At 38.5% G+C, this 20623-nt stretch overlaps 1 long non-coding RNA gene across 1 annotated transcript; it reads left to right on the top strand.

The window, feature by feature from the left end:
• The first annotated feature begins 3 nt into the window (after positions 1-3).
• LOC121524075 lies at positions 4-19987 on the top strand. The gene is made up of 7 exons (XR_005993085.1): positions 4-135; positions 1712-1773; positions 2597-2690; positions 3986-4081; positions 12568-12666; positions 12803-12945; positions 19892-19987. It is a non-coding gene; the product is annotated as an uncharacterized LOC121524075 (long non-coding RNA).
• Positions 19988-20623: the final 636 nt, after the last annotated feature.

Below are 20623 nucleotides of genomic sequence, written 5' to 3'. Positions count from 1 at the left end.
GCTTCAGCGTTGCATTCTGGGAGATAGAGTTTTTGGGGACCACGCTGTTTTCCTGCTTTTAAAACCACCTTAAAATTTAAGCTAGTTTACTCCTTCCTTGTCTGAACAGAGTGTGCAGCTCTTAATGGAATCATGGTGAGATAAGCATGTTGGTGGCGATAGTATAAATACAGTTTACCTCTGTGATATTTGCTTTACAGCAGAAGGAGAAAATAACGACCACAAATATAGGCCTAATTGTTTCCATGTGGCCTTGCTCACTTGATATGTTTCTATTAATGCTTCTTTGTAGCTCCATGTATGGAAGCCCATTTCCGTAATTTAAAGAAGAAAGAAATGTATGTTTGGTAATTCTGAAAAAAGAAAAATTATGAGATAGTCATAATTATGAGACAATCGATCATAATTAAGAGAGGAAAAGTGATATTTAAAGTCCTAACTTTGAAATGAAAAGTCTTTATTATGAGATAAAACGTCACAATTTAGAGGTGAAAATTGATAATTATGAGATGAAACGTCATGATTCAGAGAAAAAAAAGTTATAGATGTAGGATTCAAAAATGCGAAATTCTGAAGTATTCATAATTATCAGCTAATAAGTCATAATGAGATAAAAACGTAATTATAAAATAAAAATTTCTAAATCATGAGATAAAGTTATAATTATGAGATAGGAATTCATAATTTTGAGATTAAAAGTCATTAATATGAGATTTAAAATTCAAAATTCAGATATTGCAATTCATAATTATAAGATAAAAAGGCATAATTATGAGCTATTCGTAATTATCAGCTAATAGGTCATGATGACAAAAAAAAGCCATAATTAGGAGGTAAAAAGTCTAAATAGAAAGTTAAAAGTCATGATTATGAGGTAATAAGGTGAAATTATGGAGGTTATAATTATCAGTCCTAATGAGATAAAAAGTCATGATAATAAGAAAAAAGTCTAAATCATGAGATAAAAAAATCGAAATCATGAGGTAAAAGTCATGATTATGAGATAAAGTCAGAATTATGAGATAGTCATAATTATAAGTCTTAACAAGATAAAAGCCATAATTAAGAGATAAAAGTCTTATTTCTTGAGATAAAAGCCATCATTATGAAAATTTCAAAATTTTGAGATAAAATTCATAATCTAGAGATAAAAAGTCATAATTATAGTCATAATTATGAATGAAAAGTTGAAACTACGAGATAGTCATAATTGGAAAGACTCTTAGTTTTGTATACAAAGTCAAAATTATTGGACATCCCATAGTTATTACATTCAATTTTCTAAATATAACTCACTATTACCTAAAAATGGCTCTTTATCTCATGGTTTTCACAAACCACCTCATAATTATGTCTTACTATAGCTAATAATAATGACTTTCTGTCTCATAATTTGGATCTTTCACCTCAGAAATATGACCTTTTATCTCATATTTTTGATTTAAACTTTTGTTTGTTTGACAATCATATTTTTTCTTTTTAAATTGCTGAAATGGGCTTTCATATCCATGCCACTTGTCAGAAGGGCAAACAAGTGGCATGACCCTTTTAAGAGAAGTTTTAGTTGGTCACAGAGGTCCCCACAACATACCTGTGAAGACTGTTTCTGAAATTTGCATGTCTAAAAACCCCCTCTGTTTCAGCCCTGCTCAGAACGAGCCGTTTCTGTGGCTTTAAATGTTACTGAGATGTCTGACTCTGCCCCTTTCAGGAGAGGAGGAACCTGGGGTGCTAACCCCCCACATGACATCAAGAAGGAAAAATCTGAGAATGGTTTGTTTCAGCACACATTTTCTGAAAGGTGTGGGGTGGGTTCTGATTCTTGGGGCGATTGTGGCCAGGCCAGGGACATATATTTTGCTAGAAAAGCCTGAAAAGTGTATTTTGCATAATATGTGACCTTTAAACTTAGATTGGATTGCAATATCACAGCATTTTTCAAATTTAAGAAGGTGCAAATTTCAGTAACCTGAAATGCAAGTCAAAATAACTGCATGATACTTTTTGCAGCAAAGATTTTATGCCTCATATATCATGCGAACATTTAAGTGTCATTTTTCAGGATAATTTAGAAAAAAGTCTACTTATTTTTGTATTTTTTTCCCTAATGTCAATTAAAATGACATAAAATTTTCAATCCTGTAAGAAAGCAATTTATATTGAATTTGTTATATGAGTCACTATAATTAGAAGTTGTTCAGCAAGTGTTTAAACTGTCTTATGTTATATTGGTTATAATGTAGGGTGGTTTTTTTGCTTGTTTGTTGAAAAACACACAATATGAGGGGCCTTAAAGTATTTGCATATTAAATCTCAAAATTGTCAGCCCTGCTTGTCATTAACTCTTAATTAATTACAATGCTTTTACTTAGCAGAATAAGTCTGAAAATACAAACGATTTCTAACCAAAGTAATTTGATGCATAATCAAAGATCACAGCTTCATGACTAGTTAAAATTATAATTATTTTACAGTAATCTCAGAAAGAAACCATTCTGTAGAGTCATCCCTGATGGACTGGAACAATGTTGAATAGACTGCACTGTAATGCACGTTCATATTAAAACCTCTGTAAATGCTAATTTCTCTCTCCTAGAGGCTGTGGGGAAGCTGAGATGGATGCTGACAGGACCTTCAGTGTTGCTTAAGAAGGAGCTGGAGGTTAATCTGCCAACCCTGCTGAGCCCCAGGTAAAATTCATTATCTTGTTGCTTACTTAGATATGTAGGTTCCAATTACAAGCTTTTTCATAATTCAGTATTTTTCGTCTGACTGTGCATTTCATCCACTGAGAAATATACAGGAAACAGTTCACAGGTTTCTGTCTGGTTTTAAAGGCTCTGTTCAATAGCCCTGATGTATAGATTTATTCCTACAGAGTCTGCCTGAAGCCATGGAACCAGAACTAGTTAATGGAGAGAAAGACTGACAGTCAGGAGTGGCAGATCCTTTTTAATTTTCAGCATACTTACAAGAAATGTAAATCAGATTAATAGTTAATGTCTGGTCTTTATTTAAAATGAGACTTTAAGCTGACAAACAACAAACAATTAAACCATTGAAGAAGTCTTTGATACTGTGCTTAACTAATTAGAGCATTTACCAAAATATCAAAGAAGTAACTTGATCACCTCTGTGGTTTATACCCTGTAGCAAAAGCATATGAATATCCCTGCTGAGGAAAAAAATTGGCTGATTTTTAAGGTTTCTATAATTCCCCAAATAGATCAAGGTACATTGCCTACATTGCAACAAAGAGAGCCACAAATAGTCCTTTACAACAACAGCTCGACTGTTTTTGAGCTGGTGCCAGGAGCAGACTTTGTGATCGCTAAAATGAATGGAGGCCTCATTGTGATTCCCTCCTCTGTGTTTGGGAATGCATGAATGTCACCAGCTGCCACGTCTGCTCCTCTGTGGAAGACGTCCAAAAACCTTAATTATCACGCTTAATCATCCATGGGATTGAAGCCGGGGAGATCCCACTGTAACAGATTGGGGATGTAAAACACGGTCATTGCATTGAGCTGTGTGCCTGGAATCCCAAGTGGAGCTGGTTTATAGTCTGTGCTACAGCTGATGCTGGTATGGATTCTTTTTTTCCTTACATGCCTCTGATGCCTTTCTCTCATCTAGTTGATTGCTCATGACACCTTCCCTTTGGTTTAATTTCAAGAAAACTGAGTAAAACTACTGTCTAATTTAAGATAGAACATCTGGATGGTTCCCTGCATGCCCTCTGTTGTTCATTTACATAATTATCAGATAGAGTACTGTTCATAACTCACTGAAAAATACTAAGGCGTTTTTGTTTCGATCAAACAGCTTTGAGCAAAATATAAGGTACAATTTAAAATTATCTGGCCCTAATGGACGCCCTACGCAAAGCATCTTTGTGTGCAGTGCAGGTGTCATTTCCTATTTTCCACCTGATGTGGTTGTCATTTTCTGACTCAGCACTCATGTGTGCTTCTGTTACCACTAGGATTGTGTTTGCAGTAAGATGAGGAGTGGTGAGGCACAAAGTAGCGTGTTCCAAGCATGATCGGCCCCCTTCATCCCTTACTGGTCTGCGTTCACAGTAAGTAAGAGTGTTCTGCACACTTGCATGTGTACACAGTAGGTGCAGATAAGCACATATGGTTTGCAAATCTGGCAACAACTTGTGTCGACATTTTTCTATGTTCCATGTGTACACTGGACTCCATTCTGAAGCTACTATGGATGTTTTTCTTATTTTTTAAGCTCCACCTTTAAAATCCACCTTACAGCTCAGGTAGAAACGTGTCTGTGCTGCAGCGATACAACATTATCTGAATTATTTAAATTTATTTAACCAGGAAAACATAATTGATATTAAGACTCTCATTTATAAGAGTGTCCTAGCCAAGACAGGCATCAATAGACAGGAGACTTAAAGAACTGCCTTTACAGCTCTACCTGCTGGCTACTCTGTTCTCAGGCACGGTTGCATTCACATCTTCTGTGTGCTGTTCCTGAGTTCACATGGGTGTACCCGAGACCAACTCTTTCAGCAGACGCAGGCATGGTGCCTGAGTACGGTACACTCGTACTCACACTGGTCAATTGAGCAGGACTTTGAGGTCAATTGTACTTTGATCTGGACCCAGTCCCTTATGTGAAACCACAAGGGCTGTGAAGTCAGGGTTCAGTTAGCACCTCAGTTTTGGGTTCATGGTTCAGTTTGGTTGTTTTTCTTTTTTTTTCAGCCGACAGTAGTGCAGCCTACATTTTTTCTCCATGCAGTGTTATGATAGCTGGTACAGCCTGTGGTGTAATAAACATGAGACAAAATGAGGAAAACAAAAAAGTGTACAAAATAAAAAGCAACACAGAAATTAATAGTCTAAGATTTGACATTCTAAAATAAATACAACATTGAATGCAAATTTAAATCAGTGCATTTAAGAGCAACGTATCATATTTATGATCTAAGGTTCAAGAGTCTCTATTAGAACCCAAAAAGGTAAATTTGCTTTGCAGACAGGAGTTCAGCATCACAGAGACAAAAACAATAACAGTGATTCACGACACAAGACACCATAACACAAAATCCATCTAAAACCAGCATCAGAATGTTAAAACCAAACAGTAATGATTAAAGCCATGATGCTTGCTTTGACACTGTCACAGTTACCAGTAATTAGCTGATGCATTGGTTACTAGTGCAAAAGCATGACTTGTGTACACCTGTGTAAGACCCCAGACTAGCTTATGAAAACAGCTTATTGAGCAGAGCGCTTAAATATTTGATTGTAGCTGGTGTTCTCTACTTCTACAGGTCTGTCTATAGCCTTTAAAATGTATTATCAGTAAGATCTGTGACTCTCTCTACTTTTACATCTGGCGGCTTTTAAAAAAACAGAGCAGAGATAAGGAGAGGGAGAAGAGGCCAGTGGGTCTCGCTGCTCTTGCTGCGAGATTGAACTTTAAACTTTGTGTGTTTTGTTGAGCCAGTGTTCTGTCGATTTCTGTAATCTTTTAAAATGTGCTACTTTCAAAGTTTTGTTTCCACACCCATCAGTTCATGTAACCTTGTAATCCAGATTTAAGTTGAGGAGAGTTATTTCCTTAAAATCCCTTTTCATTACACTTTCGACCTGTTAACATGTACACGCATGTATGTATTTGCATGAGATCACCTAATGTTGGCATGCAACATGTACTGCCTTACCTGTGATATGTGGTCCTAGCATAACATAATAGTGAGTGACCCCTGAATATCTTTAAAGTCCATTGTCACTGCACTTTCGTAGATCTTACTGTTAGAGTTCTGCTTTTACTGGATATGCATAAGTGGAAATGAAAACAATATGGTAGAATTTTTAAAGGGGAGTGCAAATAGACTCTGCTATTGGTTCCTATAGCAGTAGCAATTTTCAACAGACCACCAGAAATCAACAGAACACCAGCTTCTTCCTCATCTTTGCTGATTGTCAAATAAGTGTTTAGCAAACACTCATGAGCATCACTGCAAAGATTGGTGGGTAAATACTCAGATATTTTGCTTGTTTTGTTAAATAGTTTGGATGTGTTCGTTGTGGGACACTTGCACCGACTGTGATGGTAGACTTTCGTCCACCATCAATATATTTCAAACAGTGTCCCTTTTACATTCAGCATTTTCAAAGCCACAGCGAAAGAAAAGGAGTCAAATAAATTAGCGGGTTTTTAGCCTGTTTAAGAATACTGACAGAAATCTGCCATGTGAATACCAATGCAACAGCCTCAGGCGCATCTGGCTCTGAAAGGGAATGAGCTGACACTGATTGGTTTAAAGTATGTTATTCCCAGAATGTACACTGATGAGCAGATGTTTCTAAAAAAAGATTATCATAGGAAAGTTTATTTTTATTCTACAGTTTTATTCAAAAAGTGAAAAATTATAAAATTATTTTAAAAGTTTGTTTTATTTCCGAAGGCTGCTATCATGCTTTAGAATGATACAAAGTATCTGCAATGTTTTGTGAGAACATGTTAAAGTTCTTAGGCTTGTTACTGGCACCGATATCTGTTATTGGTAACTTTGCACCCCATTCCCTACATAGGATCATAGATATCAGACAGATTTGGTGATGATTCCAGATCAAGAAGGCTCCAACTCCATCAGGAGCGCTAAAATAATCCTAAAGACTTCAGGCTTATTTGGAGCCCTGATCCCTGGGTGGGAAGGGGCGCAAAAATGGACTTTAAATGGTCTAGAGCAGTGTTACTTAACCCTGCTCAACCAAAGAGCCAAATTGTTGAAAAATACCTTTGCAAGAATCACAATCTAAGTGGTGAAAAGTGGTGAAAATGGGTTAAAGTGGCAATAAAAATAAGTTGAAGTTGCAAAAAAATGGCAAAAATTGATACCAAAAAATGAGTTACAGGTGTCAAAAATGGTCAGAAAGCTGTAAAATGTGGCATAAAAGAGTTAAAAGTGATTTAAATGGCAAAAAACAGCAAGAGTGGCAAAAACAGGAAAAACTGGCATTCACTGGCAAAAGGCAGCTTAAATGAGGGAGAAGTGGCAGAAAATGGCACGAAGGGGGAAAAAATGCAAATAGTAAAAAGCAGGATAAAAGAGGCCAAACCTGGTACAAAAATGGTCAACAGTGTCAAAAAGAAGTGACAAAAATGGGCCAAAAAAGTAGAAAAATAGATTACAAGCGGCCAAAAAAGGAAAAAAAAGAGGGGGTGCAAATAAGCGCAACGGAAACATACGGACAAAAAAATAAAATAAAATAAAATAAAGGCTTTAAAGCCAGTGGGAAACAAACTCAGCTCATAATGGATAATTTCTGAGGTCAAAGTTTACCTTTTTTTAAGGTTTTCTGGGCAAATAATGTTTCAAATGAAGGCATAGAAGAGCTACAAATCATCACAAAAGTGCCACGGGAGGAACACTGGTCTAGAGCCTTAATTTCCCAACCTGGGGTACCAGAGATTTATCTTTGCTCTGAGGTTGTCAAAATTAGATTTGCATGATGAAAAATATAAAATGTAATTTATTCAAAGGCTTTATTGGTAAAAATAACGCGTGTAGACCTATTTCCTTTAGGTTTTGTTCATGAAACAGTTAATATGTTTACAGATTTTTGACAGCATGGCATCTTTGTTTTCTGGGTCATGGGGGTCTCAGCTAACCTTGCAAAGCAGATGTATATGCCTGTTTCCTTGTTTCTCACTTGCGAATCCATCTTGCAAAGCTCCTGTCTGAACTGTTTGGGCCTGGTTAGAAAGTGACAGGACCAATCAGCGAGGGGGAGGCAGTACTTTTGGGCGTGGCGGAGTCGTGACGTAAGCAGCAGCAACAAGAGACCGGTGCAGTTATGGCATTATTGGCATATTAAGACATTAGCGTGGATGCTGCTAAAGCAACAGTTTTATCAGAACTTGATGACATTTCTTTGTGAAAAGAAGAACAAAGAACATCACTGGGTTTTTTTTTTTTTTTTTTTTCCAAAAATGACAAAAGTTGTGTACTGACATGTCTACAGTTGCCATAGTTTGCGTTACGCAGTTTTTTATGGAGTTTACTCCTTAGGTAGGGGTGCAGGTGCAGTTCGTTAGCGGCTAAGTCACATGTTTTGTTGCTCTGATTGGCCCGTAAAGATGTGACAGACAGAACGTTCATCCAATCACCCCTCTTTTTTTTTTCAAAGGCTCTTACCGTTCCCAATTGCTGTCTGTGAGTGGTTTTCCAGATGGATGTGTGAAACACATCCATCGTGTCAGGTTAGGTCTCAGCACTTACAGGTACATATAGGGGGACTTAAAGGAACAAGAATGGGAACCACTGGTCTAGTGTGTAGCCAGCCTTTGGCCAGCATGGGCATAAAAGTGGTGGCAGCCAGTGTCTTTGGGTTGAAAATAAAGGTGAGTTTTGATTCAAACCTGCTAAAGATGATGAGACGTTAAAGAAAGAGATCTGCATCCCTGCTGAAGAGGAGATCCAGGGCAGACTGTGGGGTTTAAGTATTAATTATCTTTACCTGTCATTAAAATATTTTCCTAAAAGCATTCAATCATTCCCTCCAGTGTTTCTCTCACTTTACTTCCAACATATAAACACAGAATTCAGTTACAGTCAAAGAGCCAGTGGTCAAAGCAGCGTCTGTCTCTTTGGTGTAATTACACTTTTCAACCACTGGATGGCAGTACACCTCCATCTGTCAGTGTGGCATTAACCAGTTGTAGATTTATTCAGAGCTGTTTGTGAATTATTCCTTTATGAATCCACTGACTCACATCCCTCCTCACTCTCTTCATCGTCATATGTTTACATTATTCAGCACTCTCTGGCAGTAACCCAGGACTACATTCACGATCCCTGAACATTATAACAAATAGAACAGATGCCTGTCTAGCCGGTGTCCTGCAGGATCTCTGTGTTAGAGGAGCCGGCGGCTGTGCTGTTATTTGCCTTGGCTGCTGGTGGATGTATTCAGGAGTGGTGGCATCTTTTTCATCCGTGCATCTGACTTTCTGCAGGAACAGATGGTGTTGTTTAAAACTAGCAATTAGAAGCAGAGAGCAGCAACAAGCAGCTAGCTGAAGCTCTCTCTTTCTCTCTTCATCCATTTCTCTTTTGTCCCTTTGTGCCCTCTCGTTCAGTTTAAGTCTCTTTCTGACTTTCCCTCGTCTAAAGCACAGTTGCAGAGCCACGCTGGAGAGATGTGAGGCCTGCTGAACAGATTGGAAGTGACATATGTCAGACGTGGGGGGACTTGGTGGGGTGACCAAGTGTGTGTCCTCCAGCATGCGCGTGTGTGCGTGTGTGGTGCTGACTCTCAACCTTCAGGTGTGAGTCCTGGTGTGAAGACCCCACACTTGAGGCACACAGAGGCTTTCTATTCCCTGTGAATAACAAGAATGAGTCGGTTGGAGGTTGGTGTGTTCAGGGACGCTGAGGATTATGAACAGTGTGATATCTTGTTTGCCACTTGGTGCATAAAATGAAATTACAAGCCAAGAGTCAATATCTCATCATGCTGCTTTTGGCTAACCTTGCTCTCCTCTGAATGGTACATTCAGTTTAACCAGATACATGCAGTATTTTTATGTACATAGCAGGGTTGTTCTCATACTAGAATTTTATACTTCAGTAATCAAACAATATCCATCCCTGTATACCAGAGCAACTTTTAAATAGAAGTCCTAACCAATTTTTGACTCCCAAAGAATGCTAGCAAAAAGTTTTCTGTTTCTGATACATGTTGTAGTTAGCATGCAGGACTTTGTTTGCAATCTTTGATTTATTAATTTCTATAGGCACCTGTCTTATTAAATAGACTTGAGCCCTGTGTGGGACTCTTTTCTTAATCCCACTCTCGCCCACTCCCACTGGAAGTCCGATCATTACCTCCCACTCCAGCCTGCACCCACAACAGTCGTGTCAAATTCCACCCGCATCCCGCACAGATTCTCCATGTTAAATATTCAGAATAACAGATAGTGTTTTTAATTAAAAGCAATATTGGTATGTTCACTTAGGCTCCACCCTGATTACGTTTCCTCTCTGAATGAAGGAAACCCTAAGAAAACAACCACATCCTTGTCCTGTGTAACAGTGCCACACATATATAAAAAAGGCAGCTGGTTGTCTCAGACTGATTTAACTCCTGGTTATGGCTTAGTAATAACAATGCAATATAACAAGTAATATTCAACCCTTATGTATCATCAATTATTTTAATGTCATACAGAGGTGGAATTGCTCCCTGATCTCTGGAAAGTTTGGGCATAATAAAAAATGCAGCACACTTCCATCAGCTCTCACAGACAGTAGGTTAATCTTAACTGTATTTATGCCATGGTGTTACCATCCTGGGCTTCATGGTGGCGCAGGAGTTGGCGCTGTTGCCTCAGAGCAAGAGGGTCCTGGTTTGCTTCCCAGTCAGGGCCTTTCTGTGTGGAGTTTGCATGTTTTCCCTGTGCATCCATGGGATCTCTCTGGGTACTCCGGCTTCCTCCCATCACCAAAGACATGCTCTTTAGGTTAATTGATGACTCTGATGGGCTGTAGGTGTGAATGTGAGTGTGCCTGGGTGTCTGTCTCTATATGTCAACCCTGTTATAGACAGGCAACCAGTCCAGGGTGTGCCCAGCCTCTCAGCCAATGATAGCTAGGATAGGCTCCAGCACCCCCGCAACCCCCAGGATAAGTGGTATAGAAAATGGATGGATGTTACTGTCCTCATCATAAGATGCTTAATGCAATAAGGCATTAATAAGGCAAATACCTGCATAATGGCTCAGTGTCTCTGCGTGCTTGTATGTATATGTGGTTACAGGCCAACAACACAATAAGGGGATTATTAAAGGTGTGCCTTTTAAATTATTAACAAAGTTTTAGTGCATGCACTTTATTATGGAGCTTTAACAAAGCATCACATAGCCCACCAGAGACTGACTGATATTCAAACATGCTTACGCAGCACGGGTGACTACAGCGGACAAGACAGCAATTAAACCGTGATTTCTAACAGCAACATATGACACATCTGCTGTGTTATCTTGTTTATTACAAGCGCAGAGAATTGCTTTAAAGAGAGCTTACTTTGATCAGGGATTGTAGAGCAGGTCTATCATCTTTTTCAAATACGTTTCCCTGTGGGCGTGTTTCAACAAAGTCAAGTTGTTTTCCAGCTCGGTCACTTTCTCTTATGAGCTCATAGCAAATGGAAAGCATTCAACTCAGGTGTGTGTCATTCCAAGCTTAGACCTCTGAGGTAAGTGGAACGCAGAAGTCCTTGAATGTTGACTTGCTGCAGCATTTTTGGATTTTATAGAAAATTTACACATATTTAGGATTTTTTAATGGCATCAGTTTTGAGCCAGGACACCCAGGAAGACTTCTGAGAGGTATCATGGACATTGGAGCAATGGTGTGGTGTGCAAATCAACACAGACGGACACACCACCAATTACAGTAGTAAGATGTAGTTTATGTAAAGCGTCTGTTTTCTTGATACTATTGTTTATTGAATTATTGTTGAATATGTCGGTTTAAATCCCCTGGTATCCTGAAGTACTGAAGTATTGTACATATTGACAACCTAAGTGTAAACACTGACACAGCTGATAAGACTCAGAGTCAATGTGCATCAGCCTCTCCTTTCAGCCACACAGAAGGCAGAACCCTCTAGTGATGAGCTGATTCAAGGAGCTGGATCTTATATGTGAACAGTGGGATCTAGATCCTGTTTTAGAGCCATTTTGTATTATTTGACCACAGGAACACCATGCAGTAAGGACTTGTGCTTGACCAAAGCCTTTAAGGATGAAGCAAACCTACAGAAAAAAGTCACCAATCACAAGATGCAACCCATGGCCAAATCTCTGCTGTCTAGTCCACTAACTAACTCCGATGTGTGATGATCAGGAAAAAGTTTATTTGGAGGCACAGAGGTTGCTGCTATGGATGATAAGCAGATGTGCTGACATCAGGGCATCAATGCACACTATCATAAACTGTCATGATTATAGTTATAAATAAAGTTCACTACCAGTCTGATACCTAAACATGAATTTATATGCAATTAGAGTTCGGGACAATTAGGATATTTCTAAATTTTTAAAGCAAACAAGGAAAACATGAAGTTATATTGAAGTATTTTTTTACACATTGTAAAAAAGTCTGCTAGATTTGTGCTTTTGAAGAGCAGAGTGTGTTTTAATGGATTCAATCAATGCCAAGAGATGAATTTCAAATTAAAAATGGATTTTTCTGATGCAATTAAATGCTCCCCTGAAGACTGTCTCATTAAAAAAAGCAAAGCTCCAAAATCAATATCAAACAAACAGTCACAATGCCAGTCTTGTTATGTGCAACTACACTTCTCCAGCTCAACTGTCAGCTTTGAATAAATTGCAGTGATGAAGCATCTTTTATCCCCCCCCCATATATACATTACTTTGACATGATGCATAAACAAGATGTTCTGTATTTTTTTTTCTTCTGTACAGATATGTTCTGGTACTCATATTTCAGATATGAAATCCAGAGAAATGATTCCCCTTTAACTCCAGCAACCTTGAACCAAAGTCCTCTCTCTGTAGTTAAGCGGGTGCTTGAAGGGCAAGACAGCGAAGACACGGTCCAGCGCTTTTATTGACCCAGAGAAACCTCCCTGTGTCTCCGGGGGGCTCCAAGCTCAGGTTAGGGTCTTTGTTGTCTGTGCTCATTAGTGTCTCCTTTAACATCCCTCTCTCTATTTCTTTGGCTCTGTCTCTGGGACTCTCCCTCCAACACCTCCTTTTCTGACTCCCTCTCTGCTGCTCTTTTACCCCCAAGGAGCCGGAGAAGAAAATGTCACCAGATCAAATTAGTGGGAGCCTCCAACGCTGCCTGTCTGCATCTGTCTGTCTATTTCACCGGGTGATGGCATCACTCATGGAAGTTTCCAGAAGTTTTTGTGTCTAAACTGTACTCCCAAGGTATGATGGTCGTATTTTTTACTATATATCTTTCTAATGGTATAAGTTGGCATTTTTCAAGAAACCTGGTTTAAAATGCTACACTTGGAACATTAATAGAGCAGATATCAAATTTATTCTTAACTAGAAATGCACTCGGAGAGCGCAGACCTCCGCCATTAGTCCTATCTCCCAATAGTAAATATAGTGATCCGGATCACTCCCAAAATCTAATCTGTTCTTCCTTTTGCCATTTCTGACATTTCCTGAAAATTTCATCAAAATCCGTCCATAAGTTTTTGAGTTATGTTGCTAACAAACAAACTAACAAACCCTGCTGATCACAAAACCTCCTTGGCGGAGGTAATAGATCTAGTCAAAGAAACCCCCTCTGGGTTTGTTGTTCTCAGCTCAGCATTCACACTGATTAGATTAGTGAATTCTTTAGTTTCATAGATGTTTTTCTATCAAGTCCCTCTCTGTCCGCCAGTCAGCCCTGCTATCATGTAGAGCAGGGGTGTTCAAACTATGGCCCGGGGGCTAAATGCGACCCGCGGTCCACTTTTGATTTGCCCACAGCAAATTTTGAAAATAAAATGAAATACGGCCCACATTAGAACATGAAGCTTTTAGTCGACTGTATTGAATTACTGGTGGTGCTACCATGCTAATACTGTAAACAAACAAGAATTTATTGACTTTTTAAAATTTGTGACTAAACTAAGATGACACTTTAAATGGTAAACATTGTAATTGGTAACCAGAACAAAAGATTAAAATACCCTAATAAATTACAGCAGCATATAGCAGCACCAATAGTGTTCTAAGTGTGCAGCCAGTGGTAGCCAGGCCCCCCTGAAATCTTATTGGTCCACCCAAAATCTTTGAGTTAATTGACTGTTTTCCTTGTCAACAACTAACTAACCATGTGAGCACCCTCAATCACTTAGAATATCTTAATCTACATTAGACTGGTTCCTAACTTTAATATCCTGAAGGTGTGGTGGCCAACAGTAGCCCCACCATTCTCATAAGTTTTTGTATGTAGCCCTCAGTTGAAAAAGTTTGGACACCCCTGATGTAGAGGAATAGAGACAGCCCTGCTAGCTGTATGTAGAGGAATATGGCAGTTTTGTTGCAAGAGTACAATTGAAAGAGTACCGACAAACTTTCCAAACCAAAGAAAAGACTTTGTTTGGTGTTAAATGCTTTAAATAACCCTGATAGCTATCCAAACTCCCACAAATTAGGTCAACTTTACTCAATAATCAAGTTTAATTGCAGAGTGAAGGAAAGCATTGCACTCTTGTTTCAGGTAGTTTACTATAAATAAACCAGTAACATCTAAAGGCTGGGCTGCCAGTTTACTGATTCACACACTGTCCAGTAGGTGGCAGTAAGCAGATTAAAGCAACACTCAAACAAGCAAAAGAAGAAGAAGAAGAACCTTAACAGTATGAGCATGCATTGAGTAAACAGAAGCAATGAGGACAACACCAGATTTCTGTGATTTCAGCTTTTGTGCAGCTTTATTGATGTTTTTGAAATTATAATCTAAGTTCTAGGTGTTATAAGGCCTAGAATCACATTTTTTAATCTAAGAAGTTTGCAGCTTTTTAATATTGTGCAAATCCTTAAAATGTGGCATTTAGTCAAAAATGTAAAAAAAAAAAAAGGCCCAGTCGCTGGCAAAATTTAAAAGGCTCTTTAAGAATAAAACGCAGAGGACACGAGGAAGCACTGGAGGCAGACATACATACAACAAACTGACAAAGAGAAACACAGAAACTAAGTTGACTGGGAGTGATTAGGCATGGAGAGACAGGTGTGGTAATCTAGACACAGGTGAAACAGGTGGGGGAAATCAAAGTGAAGGGAAACCAGGGCAGGAAGAACAACAAATCCCACGAAAGGGAAGCAAACTACAGAATAAACAGGAAACACTGAAGATTTAATAGAGATAGAGAATAAAAAACATGCAGAGGAAAAAATGATAACACATAAATAAAAACTAAACTGGGAAAGACACCAGAACAAGGGAACACAGGAGGTTCAAACAAACAGAGAACTTTGGAAACAAGAAACTATCATAACAATGAACACAAGAGAAACCAAAACTGTGAATAAATGCTTTTATCTGTGCACAGATGTGAGCAGGGCATGAAAAACTCCTGTTTTCCTACTCTGTCTGTTTTTGATACAGTAGTAGAGAGGAGAAACCATACATCCAGTTGCATTACTCATACTGGAAAAACCACAAAGCTGTCCTGCAATGTAAGACTGAACAGTTGAAGGTTGTTAAAAATGAGTTGTGTTAACTATACTATAACTTTGATATACAGTGGATGGTAGACAGAACATGATGGGAGAGGACTTCCTGGTTCAGTGTGCACCTTCCAGTTACTGCCACTTAACCTACTACAGTAGTTGATTGTACTTGAAACTTTTTTAAAGCTTTTTTTCCAGACAGAATTAGTCTAACAAAACTTAGAGATCTTTGGATACCTATTTGAGTCTCAATAGAGATACTTGTATCAGTACTGGCATCTGAAACAGTACTACACAATTAAACTGACATGTAATGATAAACTAAGACAGCATAGTGCTACTAGAAAGTTTAGTGTTACCCAAAGCAAGAATAATTTTAGTAATGCTGTTTTTTTCTGCCAGCCATGTAAATATGTATCCACAGAAAAATAGTTTTTCCATGGTTATCAAGATCGGTATCCAGAAGGAAAAAAAAAAAGTTCTAGGAAGTCTTTAAGAAAGACTTCTATCCTACAGGCCTTTTCTGCTTCTCATTTAAGAGTCTACATGCAAACAACTCATTAATTAATTATGTTAAAATTCACTATCACCCTGAATGTGAGAGGCAGCTCCTCTGCATTCTGAACAATCCTTCATCTCACGCCCAGAATTTTGCAGTGTCACCACCACCATATAACTTATTCATAGCACATTTCATATTCATAGCCTTCTTTACTTCACCGAGACGCATCGGACATAGCGATTTGTCTCTCTGCAGGGCAGTATTTACCTTAATGCATTTTAGTGGAGAGAGAGCTGAGTGTTGTCAGACGTCCATCTCTGCAAACAGATGACTTTAATGGATGTTAACCTCGGAGGCAGTAAAGAGCTTCACCATTATTCCTCTTAAACCATACTGTGTCTGTCAGAGGTCCACTGGGGGGAAACTGAAGCACTTCCAGGACTCATTGCCAGCTAGCCACAAAAAAAGGCTAATTGAAAATGACTTCAGACTGTTGAAATAGAAGAGGAGACTCAGCGGGGCACAATACTGTGTTGTGAAGAGGCCAGAGCCTTATTGTTGTTGTTGACTGTTTTCCTTCTATTGTATTTGATGTTTCATACTGATACCTATTAGGTACTTTTAAAGAAACTGTGCAAGAATGCAAACGCAGGAATCTCAACTATTCTGGAGTCCTAACCAGTCAGCTTTGCGCTGGTTTGAAGTAAAGAGAGAGAGAGAGAGAGAGAGAGAGAGAGAGAGAGAGCAGTGCTGTTTAAAAAAATGTCTGCATTGCCGCAAAAATATATTTTTCCAACAACAGTCTGTTGTTCCTTTAATAAATAGGAGTTTTCAATCACTAGAAAGCAAGCAATGTAAGTAAAAGTGAAAAGAATACACAGAAGTCCTTCTCTGTGGTGCTCCATCACAGACAGATGAAAGTGCCCACTGTCCTTCTGACATCAATATGCAAAAAGGAAAAAATGGCCCTTGAGTGTGGGGAGCAGTTCCCTCAAGTGCATTCATTAGCCACCGTTAGCATAATTGATTCCCAGTCCTGCCATAAAGCTGGTCGTCTCCCTCTGGGGGATCCTCCAGAGAGCTTAGGGGCTAACTTCAGTCATAAATCATTAAAGGACACCACTAGCCAATGGACTGTGCCGAGGCCCCAGAGACATAGAGCAACAGTAATACTGTCACTGACGTCTAAATCATCGATGTGACATAAAGGTGCCTATAGGCTAATATATCCTACTCCACCTCTCTATCCTTGTCTCAGGGTGGTAAAAATATATGTGCTCTTTAATAAGATGGTCCATACCTGAACAAAGCATATGTCACACATCCAGCTTTGAATTTTTACAGTTTTCTTCTGAATGTAATATGTACTTCAGTTAGCTGGAATAAAAAAAAGATTGGAAAATATATCTACTGTAAAATCTTGTGAAACTTCTATAAGAGAATAAAATAAATTAAATGTCAATACACATTAATCAAAGTCTGCCCGTGTGCAAAAACAGATATCTTAAAAACTCAAAATTTAAACTCATCTATTACTGAAATGAAGACAAAACAAGTTTATGATAAGATTAAAGTGTATGAAAAATAAAACAGGAAACACTCCTTCATATTAACAATTATACTGGGAGGTATTTTAAACATTAAAAGTAAATGGTAAATGGACTTATAACACTTCTCTATGGAGAATTGGCTATCAGTATTAGCTAATCCCATTTATATGCTTCTATACCCAGTCTGGATAATGAATTCAAGAAACCACATGGTGCTGAATATAGCGATAAACATGAAAAATGGTTCAGACTGCTTTTGGCCATAAGTATTAAGAAACACGCCAGGTAGAATTAACACGATACGGCTCTATATTGAAACGATCTATCATATGGCAAAATAAGTTATATTGCCCATATTATAGGAATTTATGATAAGAAAGATATAAAGTTAATGTTGCACATGATATAAAAAGTATGTTGCACATGATATAAAAGTGTAAGACTGCCTAAGATGAAAAGAGCAATATTAGACATGATGTGAAATTTGCAAAAAAAAAAAAAGTATAGCAGATGTTTAAAAAGTAATGTTGAACATGATGTAAAAATAAAATGCATATAGTTTAAAAGAAGTTTGACTGCACATGTATGAAAGAAACTTGCACATGATATAAATAGTATTATTACACAGGTTACAGCATAAAAAGGCATGTTGCACACGATAAAAATATGATACTAACATAAAATCCGTGCCGCAGGCACACCCCTTTGTAAATGGCTTGGTAATTTTTGAACCATAAGTCGTAGGCGCCAACTTGTCGTCCTGTGAAAGCGCTGCGTTTCGCCTTCCTAAATACGTTCTCCATGTATTCATAGCTCTTACAGAACATTTTCTAGTGAGCCCGGAACTTGGCTGACTTTACGGGGTCTCTTGAGGATGGCGTTGTCGTATACAACAAGTGACACCGTTTATAAAAACATAAACAACTTTTGAGCCATAAGTCATAGACACTCTTTTCTCCCCCGAATGCTGACCTTTTGCTACCCTGTCTCCGTAGCCCTAAAGGACTCCGTTCTGGCAAGCCTGGCACTTTGGGGGCCTTTCGGGCTCTTTCAAGATTAAATCCACCTTGTTAAATATGACAATAAGCATTTTTTTTTAAATCAATTTTGAACCCATTTTTGATCATTTACTTCGGCTTTCTTCCATGGGCATCACCATAATGTTTACCCGCAATGCACTGTGGGAGGGGTTGTCAACCAATGGCAAGCTGTTGCGTCTCTTGGGAGAACAAGTCTGTGCAAAGAAAAGGCTTAGTCATTAATGTTTACTGTGTGTTATCAATAAAAATCTTTGAGTTTCGAATTCCGATTTGTTTTTTTTTCTTTTGTCTTTAGAATCCAGTAGCTTTTTAAAAATTCAAGTGACATTGCAGTAGTAGATATGTTCTTAAAGCCCAGGTTGTCCTGAAAAAAGAGCTTGACCACAGGGTTTGATGTTTTACAAACTTTTTAAGACAAAAAAGGGTAAAAGTTTTCATTGCACATGCAATTAAGTATAACGGGATATGGTATATTAGGTAATTTGCAATTGATATAAATGTTATAATGCACATTATTTAAAAATATTGCACTTATGAATAAATATTTTGTTTTGAAGATATAGTGGTTAAAAGTTGTACTGCACATGACATCAAATATTACACATCATCTAAAGGTGTGCACATATGCACATCCCTAGCATCAGGCCATAACCACGTATCTCCATTTTTCAAGTTTTTAATCTTTTTTGTAACTTAGCGCCATTGGTCTCCCTTCACGTGTCAGTGGGTTTTACACATTTTATACATATAAGAGTGTTAAAAGATGCTGACTCTGACCATTCAGCGTTGAATCATCCATCTATAGATCTATCTATCTATCTGGAGTCTGGAGACTTGTCAGAGGAATTTCCTTCTGTGCACAATCAGAAAACACTGTAAACCCAATGAGTATTCTATGAGGTGCACCTCAGTCATAATTTACGTTGGTAATTAAATGAACATCAGGACCATAGACTAGTTACTGCAGAAGTCATGATAGCTATTAGCTCCAGCCGTATTTCTCTCCCCAGCATAACCATTCAGAGCAGGTGTGTGGCTTATTAAGGCTGCTATTAGAGAACAAGAGAGAGAGAGAGTCTGTGTGCTAAAAGATTATTTTTTTTCATTCTTCTCCCTCCAACCTTCCCTCCATCTGTCCATCCATCCATCCTCCCCATCCCTCGTCTATACGGTCTAATTAAATTCATCAAGTCGTGCAATGAAGGTTCCCAGCACCTCAGAGAGAGAGAGAGAGGGAGAACGGCAGTGGCATGCTCATGATGTATCGCCACCTCGCAAAATAAAACATATTCATAAAGAATATTCATTACCTCCACCAGCCATCCCCCAGATGGCCAGAAAATTGGCTTTGTGTTGAGATGTGGATTCAGGCAAGCATATTAATGGAAGACAGATGTAAACGCATATTCATATTCTTTGGCTCCTCTTTTTCGTGACAGACAAAATGATAATGCATCCACTTAGGAGAGGGGAAAAACGGGGCTGCATCCGGGAAGCGATTCACCTCTAATGTGCTGCTGGGTTATTGGCTTTTTGTCAGGCTGGCAGTGCGTATTTGTGTGAAGTTGTCCCATCTACATTTTAAGTGCTTTCCCTCTTTCTTGCAGATTACTCACTGTGAGGGTTTGACATGCAGGTCACTGCAAACTCCACAGAGAAACATTTGGCTCTTCGACAGAATTCCTCTCTGTCTTTGTTTTTAGGGGGAAGCTACACTTTGTGTTCTCTGATATGTATATATTTGAACTTTTAGACAGCAATAAAAACCTACAAAAAACATAATATTCAATATTTTTATTCAAAGAGACAATACATCAAGTCATGCACCAGTTTAATTTCTACCATGCAGTCTGGTGTCACTGGTTTTTAAGAATGATAGTGTAAAATTTCCTGTGTAACACTGTTTTCACCAACTTCATCCCAACTCAAACACATTTGAGACTTTCTGTGTAAAATATTTGGTCTTGAGGTGCAGATGACCTAGTGGTTAGGTCCCACCCCATGTACATAGGCAGCTGAAATTCAAGTCTGGCCTGTGGTTCCTCCCAAGTTCCTCCTGAACCTTCTGCAAAGGCAACATTTGACAAAGTGCCCTTTGAGTAAACAAAATGTTCTCTCCTAAGTGCCCTATAATGGACAAAATTTGATCCCTCTTTGTACCCTCTTAAGTGCCCCCTGAGAGGACAAAACTTGACATTGCGTTCCTTATTGCCCTATGAGTTTAAAGTGCCCCACTAAGGGACACTCTGAGATCACAAAATTTGACAGTTTACCCTCCTGTGTGTCCTCTAAGTGCACTAAATTTGGCAGTGTGCCCTCCTAAGTGCCCTTGGAGAGAA

Source organism: Cheilinus undulatus, linkage group 16 (genome assembly GCF_018320785.1).
Source record: "Cheilinus undulatus linkage group 16, ASM1832078v1, whole genome shotgun sequence".
Classification (NCBI taxonomy): domain Eukaryota; kingdom Metazoa; phylum Chordata; class Actinopteri; order Labriformes; family Labridae; genus Cheilinus; species Cheilinus undulatus.
The sequence above is the reverse complement of the archived record's forward strand: the minus strand, read 5'-3'. Positions and strand labels throughout refer to the sequence as shown.